Raw genomic sequence first — 18,684 nt, 5'->3', positions numbered from 1 at the left:
ACATTCTTCAGTGGAATATTAAAGGTTACCAAAATAATTATCTGGAACTAGAAACTCTAATCAAAGGTCGCAAGCCACATATAATTTGTTTACAAGAAACACATATTAAACCCAGTTACTCACCATATTGTCCCAAACAATATTTGCCGTATTTTCATAACTTCTCTAACATTAACTATTCTAAACAAGGCTGTGGAATTTTAGTCCACAAAAATCTTCAACACAAAAGAGTCGATATAATTTCCAATTTATCAGTTGTTGCTGTTGAATTTAATGTTAAATATCCAATCACTGTTATTTCTGTTTACATCCCCCCAAGCCAGACATTCTCTCACTCAGACATATTGCAACTTACTTCCTCAATAAGTACTCCTATAATTATATGTGGCGATTTCAACGGCTGGAGTCCACTTTGGGGTTCACCAAACGCTAATCGTAGGGGCACTATAATTGAAGATTTTATTCTTACTTAGTTAGCAAAATTATGAGCCTACAACCAAAGATTAAGCATTGTCTATATGCTGACGACTTATTTTTAATATGCAATAATAAGAAAATAGCTGATATTGAAACTTCATTTTGTACAGCTTTAAGCACTTTGGACGAATGGTCAAAACATTCGAGTGCTCTCATTTCATTTGAGAAATGCAAGCACCTGCATGTCTGCAGGAAACACAATTGTAGTCAGCTTAACATTCAATATAACAATCACACCATAACCAATGTTAAGTTTATGAAAATACTAGGTGTTATTTTTGATAATAAACATAATTTTAAGCATCATTGTATTAAATTAAGAAGTGATCTAGCTACCAGATTGAATATTGTAAAATATTTGTCATCAAAAAAAAGTTGTATACATACAAACACACTACTTACCGCAACTAAACTAATTATACAATCAAAAATTGACTATGGTCTGCAAATATATGGAAAATGTAGTAAGTCTACCATTAATAAAATCAAAGCACCATTTCATGCTGCGGTTCGGAGAAGTTTACGTGCTTTTAGGACAACACCTACTATAAATATGCTAAAGGAAGGTGGTTTTCAATCACTTGAAGATCGCACGAAATATCTCAGAAGTCGCATAATATACAAATTATTCTGCGATTCCACTCATATTCTTCACCATGAAATTCGTTTACTGAATAAAAGAAGAAGACCACTTTCACATAAATAAACATTATGCGAGGTAAAAGAGCTCGCCGATAATTTAAACTTGAAGATATCTCCAATGAGAATACCTCAAACCAAGCTACCACCCTGGGCTCTAAACTCTAAAAGCTTTATCGAAGACTTATGCTATTTACGTAAACAGTGCACGAACAACACAACATATCAGCAAATTTTCTGGAGCATAGTGCACCCTCTGAAACGAAGTGGTTGGAATCTCCTTTTCACTGATGGCACCAAGCAAGTCAATGGCATCGCATTTGCTGTTACAAATGAAGCTGGGCAAACCCTTTCTCACGGACTACTACCGCAGGACGCCAATATCTTTGAAGCTGAATTACAGGGCATAATTTCAGCATTAAATCTTGTAAAGATTAGACAAAAGGTTTTAATATGCACTAATAGTTAATCAGTGTTCAATGCTGCAAGAAACATTCGAATGGATGTAGTAGGCCCAATATATCACATGCAACAATTGTTAATTAAGAAAGCGTCAAACACAAAACTAATGTGGATACCTGGACATTCGGGCATACTTGGCAATCATCATGCTGACTATGCCGCAAATCTTGCCTTAAATTCATGTTTGCACTTTTATAACCCATTTAGTACAACATCAATTAAAACCATATACTCCAGAGCTCTAAAGTCTCAGCTGAGTGCCAATTGGTATATCTACCAGCATGAATACAAAGAAGTAAATCCACACGGTTCCGCTACCATACTGCCAACTTCGACTACTACTTGGATGAACCGATGCTTTGTACGTGTAAGGCTAGGACATACTCTTTTAACACACCAATACCATTTAACAAAGAGTCCACCGCCAATGTGTAACTTTTGCAACGCGAACCGCTTAACCGTACGCCATATTCTCCTACATTGTCCATATATCTCCGCCTTACGCACCACAACACTGGATAACGCAGATCCAATCAACATTCTCTCCATCTCTTCTGAAGCAAATATAATAAAAATGTCAAATTTTCTCAAAGCTATAAACATATTTCAACTTATTTAGTCTTATAATCTTTATTTAATTATAGTAAATGTATAGAAAATGTTGACTAGCCGATAGCTCTGGTAGCTAGAGCTTTTATCTTAGATTAATCTATAATTATAATTATATTTTAATAAATAATAATAATAATATAATTAAAAAATATTTTTACATTATGTGCCCTTGTTATCTAGAATTTTATTACTCCTGATTAACCGAAATTTACTATGAATATGCAATTTTTAGCGAATTGCATACCAAAATGTTGTTTTTCAAGTTGAAATTGACTTAAACCATTTTCGAAACTGAAATGTCCTATAACAGATAGGCTGGAAAGTCCCTGGCCTAATAAAGAAATCAGGTTTTTTATTCTACCAAAATTAGCTTTATTCATCAACGTAAAATCCATCAGCGGAATTATTCCAGCGCCGCTCTAATATTTCAGTACGACTTTTTTGGAACGATTTGTCTTTTACCTCAAAATAGGTCTCAATTTCAGCGATAACCTCTTGTTTCCAGCGAAGTTCCAAACCGGCGAGCATTTTTTTAGGTCTGTGAACAGCCGGTAGTTGCTGGGAGCCAAATCTGGATGTGAGAGGTATTCGAAGTTGAATTCATGTAATCTTGTCATTGTTTTGATTGAAATTTTGAAGCCAGCTTTCTCATAGTCAAACGCTTATGCAATGTAAAGCCAACACATTCTTCTGATATCCTTAAGATACCAGCTAACTCACGCAACTTCACTTTTCGATCATTAAAAGTGGATCATTGTGGATTTGCTGGATGTTTTCTGGCGTTTCCGCCTCATTTGGATGTCCACTGCGTTGAGCACCATCGGTATCTCCACGAGCACGTTCCAAGTCAGCAAACCATCATTTCGTTGTGGTTTCTGATAGACCGGAGTTCCCATAACACTTTTCAAGCCATTGCTTCCCTTGAACGGTTTTTTTTCTCATCAAGAATCAATGGAAAAGTAAAACACAAAATTCTGTTTTGTCCATTTTATTTTGAAAATAGCAAAAGTTGCGTCAATCTTAGCACAATAATTCACGAAGTAATGAATAGAATATCATGCAGTTTTAAAAGCTGCTTTCTTAAGTTTGGCACTAATTGAAAAGAATATGAATGCAGTAAAACCAGTGCCATCTATTTATTAGGCCCGAAACTTTTCAGACCATGTTAACACATTGAGGCAATAAAGAACTATGAGTTTTATATGAAACAATAACTGTGATGATATAATTTTTTAATATTTATTAATAATTATAAAAAAGATATCCATTTTTTTTATTTCGAGCTTGAAAGATTCTTAAAACGTTCCTGAAAAACTGCAGGATGTATGGTAGCAAACACATAATGTCTTGATGTGTTTCTTCCGTTACTGGTCTAGTGTTGGTGTATAATAGAATAAGCTTAACATTTCCGTATAGTTTTGGTCTTCCTTTTTTAGATGAATGATCTTAGAATTTAGAATTATCTAAAGAAATTTTATAGAAAAGTATATGATGCTGATTTTTCAAAAATCTCATCCTTTTATTTACGGCCAAGAAACAAATTCGTCACGGTATTTTTTACTCTTCTTGTTGTTAACTCTTCTAGTGATTTCGTTGAAACAAAATCCAACTACGATATTCCTTTTAAGGAAAATACATTTCTTCTTCTACACTTTTCTATAAATTCACAAGTAATTTAATTTTGTTATTTTCTTTTCCGTCAACCCAAAATCACAATTATTCTGTATGAACTGTAGTTCCTATAATTTTTTGATTTTCATTTATCAGATTATTATGTCGTTTAGAAATGCGTCAAAAGAGTAATGCACCATTTTCAAATTGTGTCTTTATAATTGCTTTACATTTTTCTATCGGAGAAAAAATCGATTTTTTTTTCATATTTTCAAAGTTTCCGTCTTGCCTGAAAACTTCGAACGCGTTTTTCTCAAAACTCCTTTTTTCTGCTTGCGGTAAGGATACCTCGAATTCTAATACACCGATTTACTACAAATTTGGGGAGGATATTCTCTATACATTTCTTCATCTGGTACCTCTAACTCGGGACTATAACTTTTCATTTAGTTTAAAAAAAAATCGGAATTGTTGAAAAAATATGCAAAAAAATTTTTTTTTCAAACAGTGGCTGTGAATTTTTTTTGTTAACTTGGCCAAGAGTCATTCGATAGCGGCATAGATAGTAATTAAATCCGATGGTTTTTATTTTTTATTTTTCAGAACACCAAGAGGGTTGGAATCATGCGTGATAGGACACCCTCTTTTTTTTTGATCCCCTACTTTGACTGCGCATAATTTTGTCAAGTTTAATTTTTCAATAAACAAATGATAAAAAATATAAACTAAAACTAATGGTTCACCTTTGATGATATCGCAGCAATTACATTGAATAAATTTGGCTTAAAATAATGTAGAGCGAAATAAATGATAAACTCATTTTTTTTTAGTTTTGACGTAGGCGACTTTAATAATTATGGGCCAAGTGTTTAGACTAAATTTCCTTCCCTTCTGATATTACAAACCAAAACTCTCATTCTCTATGAATTTCTTTATTTCCAAAAATTAACTGTCCGCTGAAATTAAATTTTACAAAAATATGCGCGTTCATATAAATTTCAGTAGGGACCGAATTTGCTACTTCCTTACTTGTTTTATATACTCTAACTTGGTTTGAATTAGCAAATTAGAAATTTAAAAATCGAACATAAATGGTGTTTTTTTTAGAGGTTAGGTTTTCAAGATGAAATAAAACGTATATAATTTAATGTTATGGCCAAGAATTTAGCTTTATTATAAAGATAAGGGTTTGCCATTATGTTTTAAAAATGATTTCGGGCAAGTGGCCGCCGCGGCTGGCTCGAATAAATTCCAGCCGAGAGACCCAATTTTCGACCACTTTTTGCAGCAATTGGGGCCGTATGTCAGCAATAACGCGCCGAATATTCTCTTCCAAGACGTCAATCGTCTCGGGCTTATCTGCGTAGACAAGCGACTTCCCATAGCCCCACAAGAAATAGTCCAGCGGTGTTATATCGCACGATCTTGGAGGCCACGCCACAGGTCCACGGCGCGAGATAATGCGCTCACCAAAAGTTTCCTTCAATAAATCGATTGTTGTAGCGCCGTCTTGTTGGAACCAAAGGTCGTCCACATCAACATCGTACAATTCAGGCACGAAAAAGTCATTAATCATGGCTCTATAGCGCTCTCCATTGACTGTAACATTATCGCCAGCTTCATTTTTAAAGAAATATGGACCAATGATTCCCTCTGCCCATAGAGCAGACCAAACGGTGACTTTTTGAGGATGTAACGGCGTCTCAGCAATGGCTTGTGGGTTATGTTCACTCCAAATGCGACAATTTTGCTTATTGACATACCCATTCAACCAAAAGTGAGCTTCATCGCTGAACAAAATTTTCTTCGATGCGTCGCGCGAACCGAACCATTATTTTGGTAATAAATATGCACGATTTGCAAACGTTGTTCAGGTGTAAGTCTATTCATTATGAAATGGCAAACCAAACTGAGCATAAATCAAGTGACAGCTGTCAAAAAGACCATCTACGAAAAAAGTAGTGCCAACTTGAAAACCTAACCTTTAAAAAAAAACACCCTTTACATACATACGCACTTTAATTTCAACGTATTTCTAGTGTTTATTTTGTATTCCTTTCCATTCCTGTTCTAATTCTTGACTTGTAGCCAGCACCTTTTTATATGTATCACCAACAAATATTGCGTATTTACTTGCAATTTCCTCTTTTTTGGATAAATCCATCACAACCTAAGTTATAACAATAATTTTCACCTTTTCTTTGCTTTTCCTTTATTTCCATTTCATTTTTTTTATGTGCTCTTATTTTCTTTTCAAAAATCTAATTTTTTCATTCACCGTGTACACCATTTTGAAATCGTTGTATGTGTGGATGACGTTATACGCATACATACGGAATTATAGCATTCTATTCATACACGTACGTGCACATACACATATGTACATGTGTGGTACTCGTAAATGTACTTTGAGGTATACTTCCATCATCCAATATTATCACCTAGCGAATGTGGTGATGCGCTAAGAAAAATCTGCAATAATAAAAAAGGGTATTATATTGGGTAGTCTAAAAAGTTGCACCATATACCAAAATAGAGATGTATGACTTAGGTGGGATATTTCTTGTACATATGTAGACATTACCCGAATATATCAATTCTGGTAGTTAAGGCAATGAAATTTAGATATTTTTTGTTTTTTGTGGCGGTGAGTAAGGTATAATATGACTTCGCACTTACAGTGACCGTCGTCTGCTGCGTTGAGTGGTGTGCCACTGAAACAATCCCTCTTCTTTCTCTCCTGGATGTTTCCTCTGACCCGCCACTACGGTAGCATTTCAACGAAGACAGAGAAGATGCAAGTAGACGTTATGATTTAGACAACCTCTTCTACTCTCCCTACGTCCAGGGTCGCTGGTTTTGGATATTAAAACATTCGCTGCAACTATAAAGTATAATAATATAATATGATGGCGCAAAATTAATCATTTTATCGGGAGATTTATAATTTCTACGAGTGGCGTAATATACAACCCTACCATCAGTGGAGCGCTTAAAAGCCAAAATATAGATTTCTTTCACTCAAAATCATTTTTTTTATTTAGTAAAAAAATATTTAAAAACAAAATTGGATGATTAATTTGTTTGGAGCTTTTTAAAAATAAACTTATGTGCGACACAAAACTAGTATTCTCTAGCTTTTATAAAAATGTATATTCATCAAGATCATCATTAGCACTACATTCTTGTGCATACCATTGCTCCACATGTGGATTCACGACAATGAATACTGGTATAACGTTAACAGCTTTAGGAGCAGTCCCCTCTAGGAGAGCCAGATTACCCACTTCGTTTGTTTCACCTTTCCTTCCACTGAGGTGTCCCCCTTTGTGAGGTACCCATTCCCTGGTTGGTGTTGATAATTTCACCGCTAGAAGGAGTCAAGTTGGGGGATAGACAGTAAGAGGTCAGTGACCCATGTCTGAAGATCAGTATTCAAGTTGTACTTTAATGCCCCCAATGTTTAATTTAAAACCAAAGTTTTATTTCCTTGAAGAATGAAACTTGAAAATTAGCAGCACAATTTTCCTTACAAGTCAACAAGGGTAGACACTAGAGCGGGTCGATTTAAAAATCGCTCATTGCTCTGTGAAAATCATATTCTAGGGATCAAAATAAGAAACTTTGCCGAAGGAACCATACCTCTAAAACGAATTCTGATGTCCCCTAATTTGGGTCGAACGAAAAATCCCAATCCCATCCAAATGTATGACCGACCCCCACTAACTTTGGACGGCCGATCCACACATGCCAGTGGCATACCCCCTGGTACTATCCTGGGGGGTTCCCCATACAATCATTTCAAAATATCACCATTTTTGGCCTTACATGAGAAAAGACCCTAAAAGTTCGACCCAAATTGGGGGACATCAGAATTCGTTTTAGAGGTATGGTTCCTTCGGCAAAGTTTCTTATTTTGATCCCTAGAATATGATTTTCACAGAGGAAAAATATAATATAAATTAGAATAGAAGTAGTTAGACCTGTGAGAATTTTCGAAATTCTTTGATAAATCTGAAAATATCCTCCAGTGTGAGAGAGCGAATTTTACTTGTTCTCATGATATGGGAACCAAAAATTCGCAGTCTTGCTCTAGCAAATGTGTAATACTCACAGAGAAAATGTTGATATATCTACATATGTACATACTTTGTATAATACTTTTATAATTGGGTTTCTTACTTTACTTATTGAGTCGTAGTAACGCATTCTGGATGTTAGCCAGTCAATTTATAAACCCAAATTCGATATCTCAGAAAATGGCAGTCATTATCTTCGACTTTCCTATTAACTTTGTCCACTACATCGAGCTCTGCTTGAACTTCGGATTACACTGACGAACCCAGGTTGGCACAACCCTAAAAAATATTTACGAGTCTGCTAATGCTTACAAAACTGCTAAAGGGGCGGTATGAGTGTTCTGGATACCCAATGTGCAGCAATTTTTTTCATGTGCAAATGTTCATGTAAAATCCTTGCAGTTCAATCTTTGTTCAATCTTTGTTCTTTCTGTTATCTGCCACAATTGAATTCTGTGAACACTGGGCGATCTGAGCGGAAGTCGTCTTCCTTGTTGAAATAGCCGGTCCTGTAAAAACACAGAATAAAATAAAAAATAGGATAGTGTACGACAAAGAAAAGTTAGTTGTATTTCGCAATGGTGAGCTTGTTTTTAAATAAGAAGGTAAAGATTTTGGTGCATAGTGCTGAAGAAATTAATTCATATATACTGACATGTGACGGTTTTAAAACAACAGTACACAGTTTTAAATATATTGATTCAGACTGTGAACAGAACTCGAGTTGGTCATCACTTAAAAAGTTGTTTAAACTATATAAAAAAAAACCGGGACAACAACCACTTAAATAGCAGTCTGTTTTAGATAAACTACATTCGCAAGGGAGGCCTGTGATTAAGATATTCCGAAAAATCATATTTATAGTCCCATGTAGTTCATATTCTTAACCTGTTTTAACTACCTAAAAGTAAGTATTTTTGTAAAGCCTAGAAGCGCTGGAACTAAACGTTCTACAAAGCCGAATTTATCGTTCAAATTCAGGTTACTTTATATAAATGCGATTCCATCGGCAAAAATTTTAAAACCAAGAAAAAATCATGTTATTTAAAATTGAAAAAACTTTCATACATATTTTGAGACCTATGGGGGGAAAGTTTTTCGTTGGGAAAATTTGTGGCATTCTCCATAAAATTCCGGTCTTCTTTTTAGACTACCGTATCAGTAATTTGTTTTGGGGAGTATTATATCTGCCGAAATTAGTGGCTCATCGAAGATCGTATAAAAAAGGGAAGCAAGCTTTCAGTGCCTTAAATGCTGTGTGGAATTCCATGATGATCTTACGGTGCACAAAAATAAAAATATCAAACTCCAACCAGAAGTTCGCTCTTATTTACAGTTGTGAAACCTGATTCCTTGCAACCTCTGACCTGCAGGTTTTCCCCAATCGTTATTTCTGCAAGATATTGAACATTTTCTTGGTCGGCACGATCTCAAACACTGGCCTGTGGAAACGTTGTAACCAGACACCAATAGTCGATAAAGTTTGTCATTGGCTGCAGAGAGGCGACCACTCTTGAAAAAAACCTTTTCTAGATTTTCCATTTTACGTTTGTGCTCACAGGCTTCGAACTTGAGCACTACCTAATGACAGTCACGGCCCATTTGGTTACAGCGACCGCAGTTCGCTATCACTTCCTTAAATATTCTACATTCTGTTTTTAGTAATCCATCTTAACAAATTTGCAATTTGTTAAATTTGTTGCCAAACATTTTGAACTACCCAATATGTGGTCTGCATTGGAAAGCTAGTAAATATCTTTTGGCTTTTTAACGTCTATTTTACGTGAGACTTTCTACGGCTTACTTATTTTTACACTCGTTTCTTATACTTATTTATATAAATGCGTGCTGATAGGTAGTAAGTAAGTTTGGGGAATGTCACGAAGCATGAAAAATTATGTTTAAGTATAAACCTTAGCACACACTTTCTGTGCATAAAACTGTGAAGACACATCGATATGTGAATGAGTTAGGGGATAATTTGTATATATGCAGTTCAAATTAAGGCTCAGTAAGTAAAAATCCATGTACCAAAAGTGATTGAATCCCGTAGATACACCACGAGAAATTTATTTGATTTATTTAAGTCTACAATTACAATAACCTCACAGATAGATGCACATACGAGTGCATACAAGTATATACAATATATAAAAGTTAACCATACACCGCCATTAGATTAGAAAAAGAGAAACCTATAAATTTGTTTGATTCTAAAAATTAATAGCTAGTCAAAATGAAATTTTACCAAAATTTGCCCTGGCTCTATCAAGTTCGGTCGGGACCGAATTTAAACTCTGCATACTTTTTTGTAGTTTTCTAAATTTTCCTCAACATATCAGTATCAGAGATATTTTTTAATATTTGTTAATTAGTCCTCTTTATTTAAAACATTAAGTATTTTTTATCAGTGTAGCCAAAAGCATGTGTGCATAAATACCTGCAGAAGTACTGGTACTCGTACACATTCATATATGAGTACCCTGCGGGGAAAAGTTAAACTACATATCTAAAGTTTTTTCTACATGAAAGTATGTAAAAAACTACTAGTCGCAATTACTCAATAAGCCATGTAGTCTTCATCGTTGTCAAGTATAGCCTGGCATCTTCTTCATGTTTTGAACCAGCTTTTCTGCGTAGCTCGTCGACAAACAGGACTAGATTTTGCGAACTTAATACAAAAGTTGCTTGCAGGCTTGTTATTCTGGCAGGTGCTAGTATATGCAATTTTTTGTATGAAAAATAACAAAATGACGGACTTTTGAAAAAAAGGTATGTTTTTCGGAAGGAAATCAAACAGTAGTATAGAAACTTAGGGCTGAAAAGAAACGAAAGTAGCGTCTGCCAGATTTACTGATATGTGGAATAACTGATGAAAGTTTCAGATCAAACGGTTAAATGGAATTTGCTGTAGGTCGTTGACAGAACCGAAAAACGTTGTTTTGAGAAAAATACGTTTAAAGTTTTCGAATAGATTTTCCTGACAAAATTCGTACTTACATTACTCGTCTATGCCTGGTGCATATAATAATCGGTTTTTTCGTAGGCATCATTTATAAGTTTTGCTGCTCTACCACTTGACCATGCCGCTTTAGAAGCCTTAGCTGCGTCTTTATCAGCCTTCGATACCCGAGCGGCATTGTATTTCGTAGCGTACCTAGCAGTGTGCGGACCGATTGTGACTCCCATAGTGTCCATAACTTTCAAAATAGGATGAAATCCTTCATTGAAAGTGCATGCAGCTGTCAATCAATGTAGCAATTTCAGATTTTCGTCAGTAGAAATCAAAAGGTAGTAAGTCGCCAACACAGCGTTCTTCATATCTTACACTGAGTTTTCGTTTCGAATAATTGCTAATCCATAATACGCACGAAGTTTGTCCTTTAACTTATTAGTCAACGCAAGATGTTTGCTTTTTGGTGCATCATCAGTCTTTTCACCTTTTTTCGGTCAGCGTTTTTTCTTTTTCGGCGGCTCAGCTTCAACCGTAGATTTTCTGTTTTCGTCTGTTTTTTTTTCTTCTTCAACTACAGCGTTTTTTTCGCTTTTGGCAATTGCGTAAGGGCTTTTTTTGCCTCTTTCACACGTCTATACATGCGTTTTTTCACATGCAAGATACACTCGCTTTTTTCGACGAGAGGATTACCATCGTAAACGTCAGCATCAATCAAATTTTTGAAGGTCTTGGAGTCACCATCCCCAATATATCTTTGGTACTTCCCATTAAACCATTCAATTGATCTTCGGAACATCTCTATAACACTGCCAATCTCCATTTTCCCGGAATTTCCTTCATGATTTGGTAGTCATCAGTTTCTTCTTATCTTTCCCATTTCTCACAAGCTTTGCAAAACTTCGATCTAACAATCACATCTACAACTTTATTGGTAAATTTTTCAATTAAAGAAACAATACTTAAAAGTGCCCACAAACCATCGCCTGAAACTACAATCTCGTCTTCAGAGCGACCGTTTTTAACATTTTCTACTTTTTCTTCATTCACGGCTTTTGTAAAAACGAGTTTAGCTACGGATTTTACGGCAATCTATATACATATGTTCGAGAATATTGTAATAACAACTTTTACTCAGTCCAATACCTAAATCCGTAATTGAGCATAACAAATTTATGCCAACTCGTTGGTAAGTAATCTCATCGCGTAAACAATACGCCGATTGACTTCAAATGCTTTTCCCACCTTCGGAGAAAAGTCAATTTCATGTATAGTTTCACAGTTACATTTAACACTCAAAACGAAACCTAATCCTGACTTTGATTTTTTATAAAATTTAATATCACTATTACACAATTTACACTGTAAAACGTTCTGTAAAGCCGTAAACACTAAACTAAAAGTGAAATGAATGTATGTGCAGCTATCGTCGACGAGAGGTTCGAAGTCGACTTGACTCTTTAGTTTTGCAGCCGAGGTACTCATTGAATCAGTATTTTTTTCAGATGTGAATCTATTACCTCGAAAACTTCTCTTACGCTCACGTTTACCAGGATACCTGGCATTGCTTCTCTTTCCTTTTCTCTCCATTTTCACTTTTCGTCGATGTTTACGCACGAGAGAACGAACGTGTACTGATGCTTATTTTCAAAATTCTCATGGAACTATGGCTCCAAAATAAATGTGTAGTGATGTACACATATACCTTTCAGGTACATCGAGCAGGTATAACAACGGTACAGTATATTAAAGAAGTGATCAAGGTGATGCCAGGTCAAAACAAGGACCATTCTATTTTCAACATGTTTTACTTTTAAAATATGAAAATAATAAAATAAATATTTTTTTTTTCAATTTTTCACCAGACTAGTACCTTAAAACGTAAAAAATGAAAATAAATCATTCACACCGTTTACATATCCACAGTTATCGCCAGAACTAAAGGGATTTTGCAACCACTCGAATCAGATGCGGATGTCTAGTATTGCCTATATGTTGGTTCGATTAGCAAATCACTGGCTTAATAGTTAGTTGAATTTGTTTTATTTTTTCAGGATTTCTCATAGCGTCAGCTTGAACCAATTTTCAAATATATTATGAATTACTGAAAGAAGTTACATTTAATTTCAAGAAAAATCAAATTTAGCAGACACCTTTCATAAAAAAAGGAGGGAAAAAGAATCCATTATTTTCTCGGTAAATGGCTGTAGTGATCGATATCTCTTACCTTCATGGCAGAAATACACTCGGAGGTTTGCCATTGCCTGCCGAGGGGCGACCGCTATTAGAAAAAACGTTTTCTTCATTCTGACCTTTCACCGAGATTCGAACCTACGTTCCGAATGGTAGTCACGCACCACAAAAAGTACCACTTACTTACATGAAAACTAGTTGAGCTGAAAGTGAACTGGTAGCAGTACAGCATTTTTCCCTGCAGGGTAGTTATTAGCGTACATAAAATCGTCATCATCAAAATTGTTATTTCGCCTTAATACGAGTATACACAAATATATGATTTCGCAAACAGATGCGTTGAAATATATGTACATACACACATAAGCGCTACAAAGAGCCATAACAAATAATTCTTACTTTTACTTAAATATACTTACATATAAATACTTCTGTGCGAACTTTAGCTGATTGGGGCTCAATTTTATGCTCTTTGATTTGATTCTCAATTATACTTCAATCAATTTTATTGCAATTTGTATTACACTTAAAGAAGATTATTTTGACTTGTGCAAATGCGGACTGTTCACTAGGCCGGGTCGATTTGTGGGGAGGCAAAAAAATCGCCTATTGCTCTGTAAAAATCATGTTCTAGGGATCAAAATAAGAAACTTTGCCGAAGGAACCATACGTCTAAAACGAATTCTGATGTCCCCCAATTTGGGTCGAACTTTTTAGTTTATTTTCTCATGTAAAGGCCAAAAATGGTGATATTTTGAAATGATTGTATGGGGAACCCCCAGGGGAGTTTCAGGGGGTGTGCCACTGGCATGGGTGGATCGGCAGTCCAAAGTTAGTGGGGGTCGGTCATACATTTGGACTCGATTGGAGCACTCTAAATGGGTCAAAGTGGGATTTTTCGTTCGACCCAAATTAGGGGACATCAGAATTCGTTTTAGAGGTATGGTTCCTTCGGCAAAGTTTCTTATTTTGATCCCTAAAATACGATTTTCACAGAGCAATGAGCGATTTTTAAATCGACCCGCCCTTCTGTTCACCCTTTAAATTCTTTACTATGATGAATTTATTTCGAGTATTTTTAATTGAGTTTTTTTGAGTTATTATTTCAAGCCAACTGACTATGGTACTTTAACATTACGATATGTGCCATTTGCTGCTAGTAATAGACAGTTGGGGGAAATCCGTAAACGACGCGTAAATTCGATTTTTTATAATAAGTAATAACAGGCCGCCACCATAGCGGAAGGGTTTGGTGCGTCACTACTATTCAGAATTCGGAGGAGAACGTAGTTTCGAATCTCTGCGAAGCACCAAAATGAGGAAAACGTTTTTTCTAGTACCGGTCGCCCCTCACCAGGCAATGTCATATCTCTGAGTGTATTTCTGTCAAGAAAAAGCTCTTCATAAGAAACATATCTGCCGTTCGGAGTCGGCTTAAACCTGAAATAACATCAAAGCGCCCACCACAAATAGCAGGCCAAGCACCCAAAAAGGGTGTAGGCGTCAATTAAATATATATAATAACAGGCCAAACCTTCAATGGTCACATGCTTTTCTCTATAAAGTGAATGGTTAATTAATAATATGCAATACAAATTTTATTAAAAGTATGTCTACAAACCTCTTTTCTTTGCCGACAACTATATTATTTACTTTTAACATTTACTTTTAACACAGAAAATACAGGATTGTACAGCAAAAAGTATATTTATAATCTGAGATTATTTTATAAAAGGAAAAAAAGTTATTCAAATACCAGATTGTATGATTAATTTTACCCCATCTTGTAGGCTTAGGCCCCTTTGTAAGTTTATGCAATATGTCAAAAAAAAAAACTCCATAAAAGCTTAAAATATAAATAAATTAATGCATTGTGTGTCAGTTTGTACTGCAAAATGTTTTTATTTAAAACATCACAATCATCGACTGCCACTCAAAGCATATGGTTGTGTGCAACAGTGGTATCCATGTTCTTTTTTCACGTACTGTTCTCTAGCGCTTTTTCTCAACTATTTATAACAAACTTTCATTTGTTAAGAAAAGGATGTTATTACTACATATTATGTCTGTTTGCTGTGGTAGAACAAATTCCATGTCCTTCCAGAGACTCTTTGGGGTAACAGATTCTCTGTACCATCTACAAGCCCAATAGCAATAAGAAAAAAGTACAATCAGTAACAAATGAAATACTCTCTTCTATGCTTTCAATAAGAAAGATCATCCCAAAATACCTTGCGGCTAGATTGCTAAAATCCAATAAACCATTAAATAGATATCCTTGTGCCGTACACAAGGCCTCAAAAAATATTTGTGAGGAAAAAATGGTTATCTCAGAGACGGCAGCTCTTACGGTTTGTTAAAAACGGCAGCTCTTGCTGTTTGTTTAAAATGATTCTTACCCCGGGCCCGGAGTTCTCAAAGAGGCCGGGACTCGAGATTATACGTATCTACATATATGAATTAGATATAATTGTTTCGGGCCCCGGCGGAGTCGATCAGCCTCTGTCCTTTACCGGATGTTTCGTTGTGCAGGCTGAATTTTCCGACTGTGGGATCAAAAATTCCCTCCTTGCCCACCCTGGCGTTGAAGTCGCCAAGCACGATTTTTATGTCGTGGCGGGGGCAGCGCTCATAGGAACGTTCCAAGCGCTCATAGAAAGAATCTTTGGTCGCATCGTCCTTCTCTTCCGTCGGGGCGTGGGCGCAAATTAGCGAGATGTTAAAAAATCGCGCTTTGATGCGGATTATTGCGAGACGCTCGTCCACCGGAGTGAACGACAGTACTTGGCGACGAAGTCTCTCTCCCACAACAAATCCGACACTGAATTTGCGCTCCTTTACATGGAAACTGTAGTAGACGTCGCAAGGTCCTATGGTTTTCTTGCCTTGCCCCGTTCTCGCTTTTACTCTTACGAGGACATCAACTAGCCGAGCAGAGGCACCTTCCCCATTAAAAGACCGGACATTTCAGGTGCATGCCCTTAAATTGTTATCCTTATTTCGATTGCAAGGGTCGTCATCAGTAAGGGTAGCTCTTATCCGAGGCTTTTTTAAACTTTTAAGTGGCGGATCCCAAACCCAGCGCACAACCAGCTATCCTGGAATGATTCGCCTTCTCACGATAGCTCACTCCCAAACGGGGGTTCAGAAGCTAACCAGAGGATACGTGGGCTAATCTCGGACGTTGTGAGCTACTTGAACCATATGCAGAAGAATCGTCCTGGCCACTCTCAAGTGAGATGCGGTCAGTAACTTTCCCAACTTGCGTGGACTTCTACACATGGAACCATCGCGTTCTTCATAAAAAATCCTTAAATCGTAAAGTAATTTCTATCTCATCTAATATTTCCTGCCTAGCTATTCAGATAGATACTGAAAGAAAAATCTTACTCTTCTTCAGCGATCATACAATAATTATTTTTACATAAAAAATGTTTGCTACTAGCAATAATTACATTCAATTTACATTGCTTACAATTTCTTTACAAGTATCACGATTTTTAGCCGCATTCCATAGTTTAGCTTTGTAGCAATGCCCTCTCCAGTTCCTGATGTTACGCAACCATGAAAGCTGCTTTCTGCCGACTCATTGTTTTTCTTTAATTTTACCCTCTAATATTTACTGTAGAAGATGATATCTTGAATAACTTAATATGTCACTAAGGTACAGCATTTTGCGACGATTGAGGAGAGACGATTGCAGAAGATCACGACATATACGCCTCGTTCAGGGAATTTCTTAAGGCACCTTTCTGGTCCAGAATTTCGAAAAAATCGATTTTTTTTCTGTTATGGTAGTTTACACTTTCAAAAATATACGTTCACATTTTTAGCTTGAAATTCATTGTAATTTAGACGTTACAGTCCTTTAAAACCAGACCGGTTTGGAGTACGGCGCCCAGGTATAAGCGCGTTAATCGTATTTTACTCGAAACTATTTTTTCCGACTTGGCGTTGGTAATTTCTCAAAAAGTACCAAACCGATTGATTTGAATTTTTAATATGTTATTGAGTAGACTTGTGGCTCTCGCGGGTACCAGAATAATAATTTTATAATCAATTTTTATATTTTTTTGAGAGCGAGACCGTGAAAAAATCCTTTTTTGTTTTGTTTTTCTAATAAACAGATAAAATATCTAGAAAAAATTTTTTTTTTCGTGAATATCTCCTGATGAATAATCGACCGAATTTTTTTTTCAGTCGTACCTGAGCAGCCCAATCAGTTACACCAGTGGCATGTGTTACGTCAGGGGAAGCAATTTTTTTTATTATTGTCATTGAATTTTGTTTTTTTTTTGTAAATAAAGAATTGTTCTAATGAATAAAAATGGTTTTCAATTGATACCGATTGTTTTTCTTCAATTTTAAACGCCTTCAATTTACACGTCTCTAGAACAGAAAGGTGCCTTAAATTCTTCTATACTCTTCTATACGCCTGCATTGCAAAAGCCTCAAGTCTGTTCATCTGTTCAAAAAAGTTCTCTTTAATTAATTGTTAACCATAATTTTGTATACATACATACATAGATTATAATTAACAAATTTTCCACACCAATTATAGTCTTAGACGATTTTAAATCTTCCCCACCAATTCGACGCCTGGAGTCCACTGTGGGGCTCCGACCATTCCAATAGAAGAGGAGAGACTACTGATGATGTAATTTTGACCAAAAACCTTATTGTCTTAAACGATGGCCTACCCACACATTTTTCGACAAACCAAATCTTTACCTATCTTGGTATCATTATTGCATCCAGTTCTGTAGCTCCTAGCCTTTCGTTTCGTACATTGAACGAACTCCACAACAACGGCCATTTCCCCCTTATATAGCATCCTTCCTTTTCCATCCTTGATTGGCGCAAAGTCAAGGCTATCAAAGTTTTTAACATGAAAAACAGACTGGAAAAGATTTAATTGTTTTAACTAAAATACCAAAGCGGTTTCAAAAACATAAACTCAGAAGCTGTTAATATTAAAACAATAATTCGTTCGGCAGTCCACCTTCCAATACCGCCAATTATGATATAGGGCCAAGCGCATAGACATGGGTATGTATGTATCTCAGCAAGATGAAAGCATTTTTTATTAGAATTTTAAGTTGCAGTTCAGTAGTTTTTGCCTTACATTCTTAAATTAACACAAAATAGTTCACACCGTTTTTAAAGCGTTCGCCTACTTCCGTATTATCAGCACCAAACCACGTAGCAATGGAAACATCTCACACGTCCACCTTTACATTCGTGTACTCGTAAACGTAAAATGGAAATGGCGAATGCGGCATTGCGGCACATACGTGCTTGTTTATTATGTGTACCTAGTACAAGTAGCAATTGCGACTCTGTTGTCCCCAACCACGTTCCGTAAAGCGGTGATGGTTCTGGCGGCATCATTATGCAAATTTTGTCGACACCTTTCGTGTAAAATTTCACTGGCATTTTAATTTTTACTATCGCACAGTAAATGTGTGCCCTAATCGTTGCAAATTGCATTTTCTGTGGCTAACGTATTGCCACTATTTTTGTCGCATGTGCAGTACGCCTATATTAGCGCCATTTTTTCCCCACGTAATAGGTTGGAATCATGCTGAAAAAATTCAGAAGGTGTGGCAAGCAGTAGACCGTTAACCGGCTCTAAACGAAATTGAAGAAATCAGCTGA

The sequence above is a fragment of the Anastrepha obliqua genome, chromosome 3 (assembly GCF_027943255.1).
Source record: "Anastrepha obliqua isolate idAnaObli1 chromosome 3, idAnaObli1_1.0, whole genome shotgun sequence".
NCBI lineage: Eukaryota > Metazoa > Arthropoda > Insecta > Diptera > Tephritidae > Anastrepha > Anastrepha obliqua.
Note: the sequence above shows the minus strand (reverse complement) of the source record.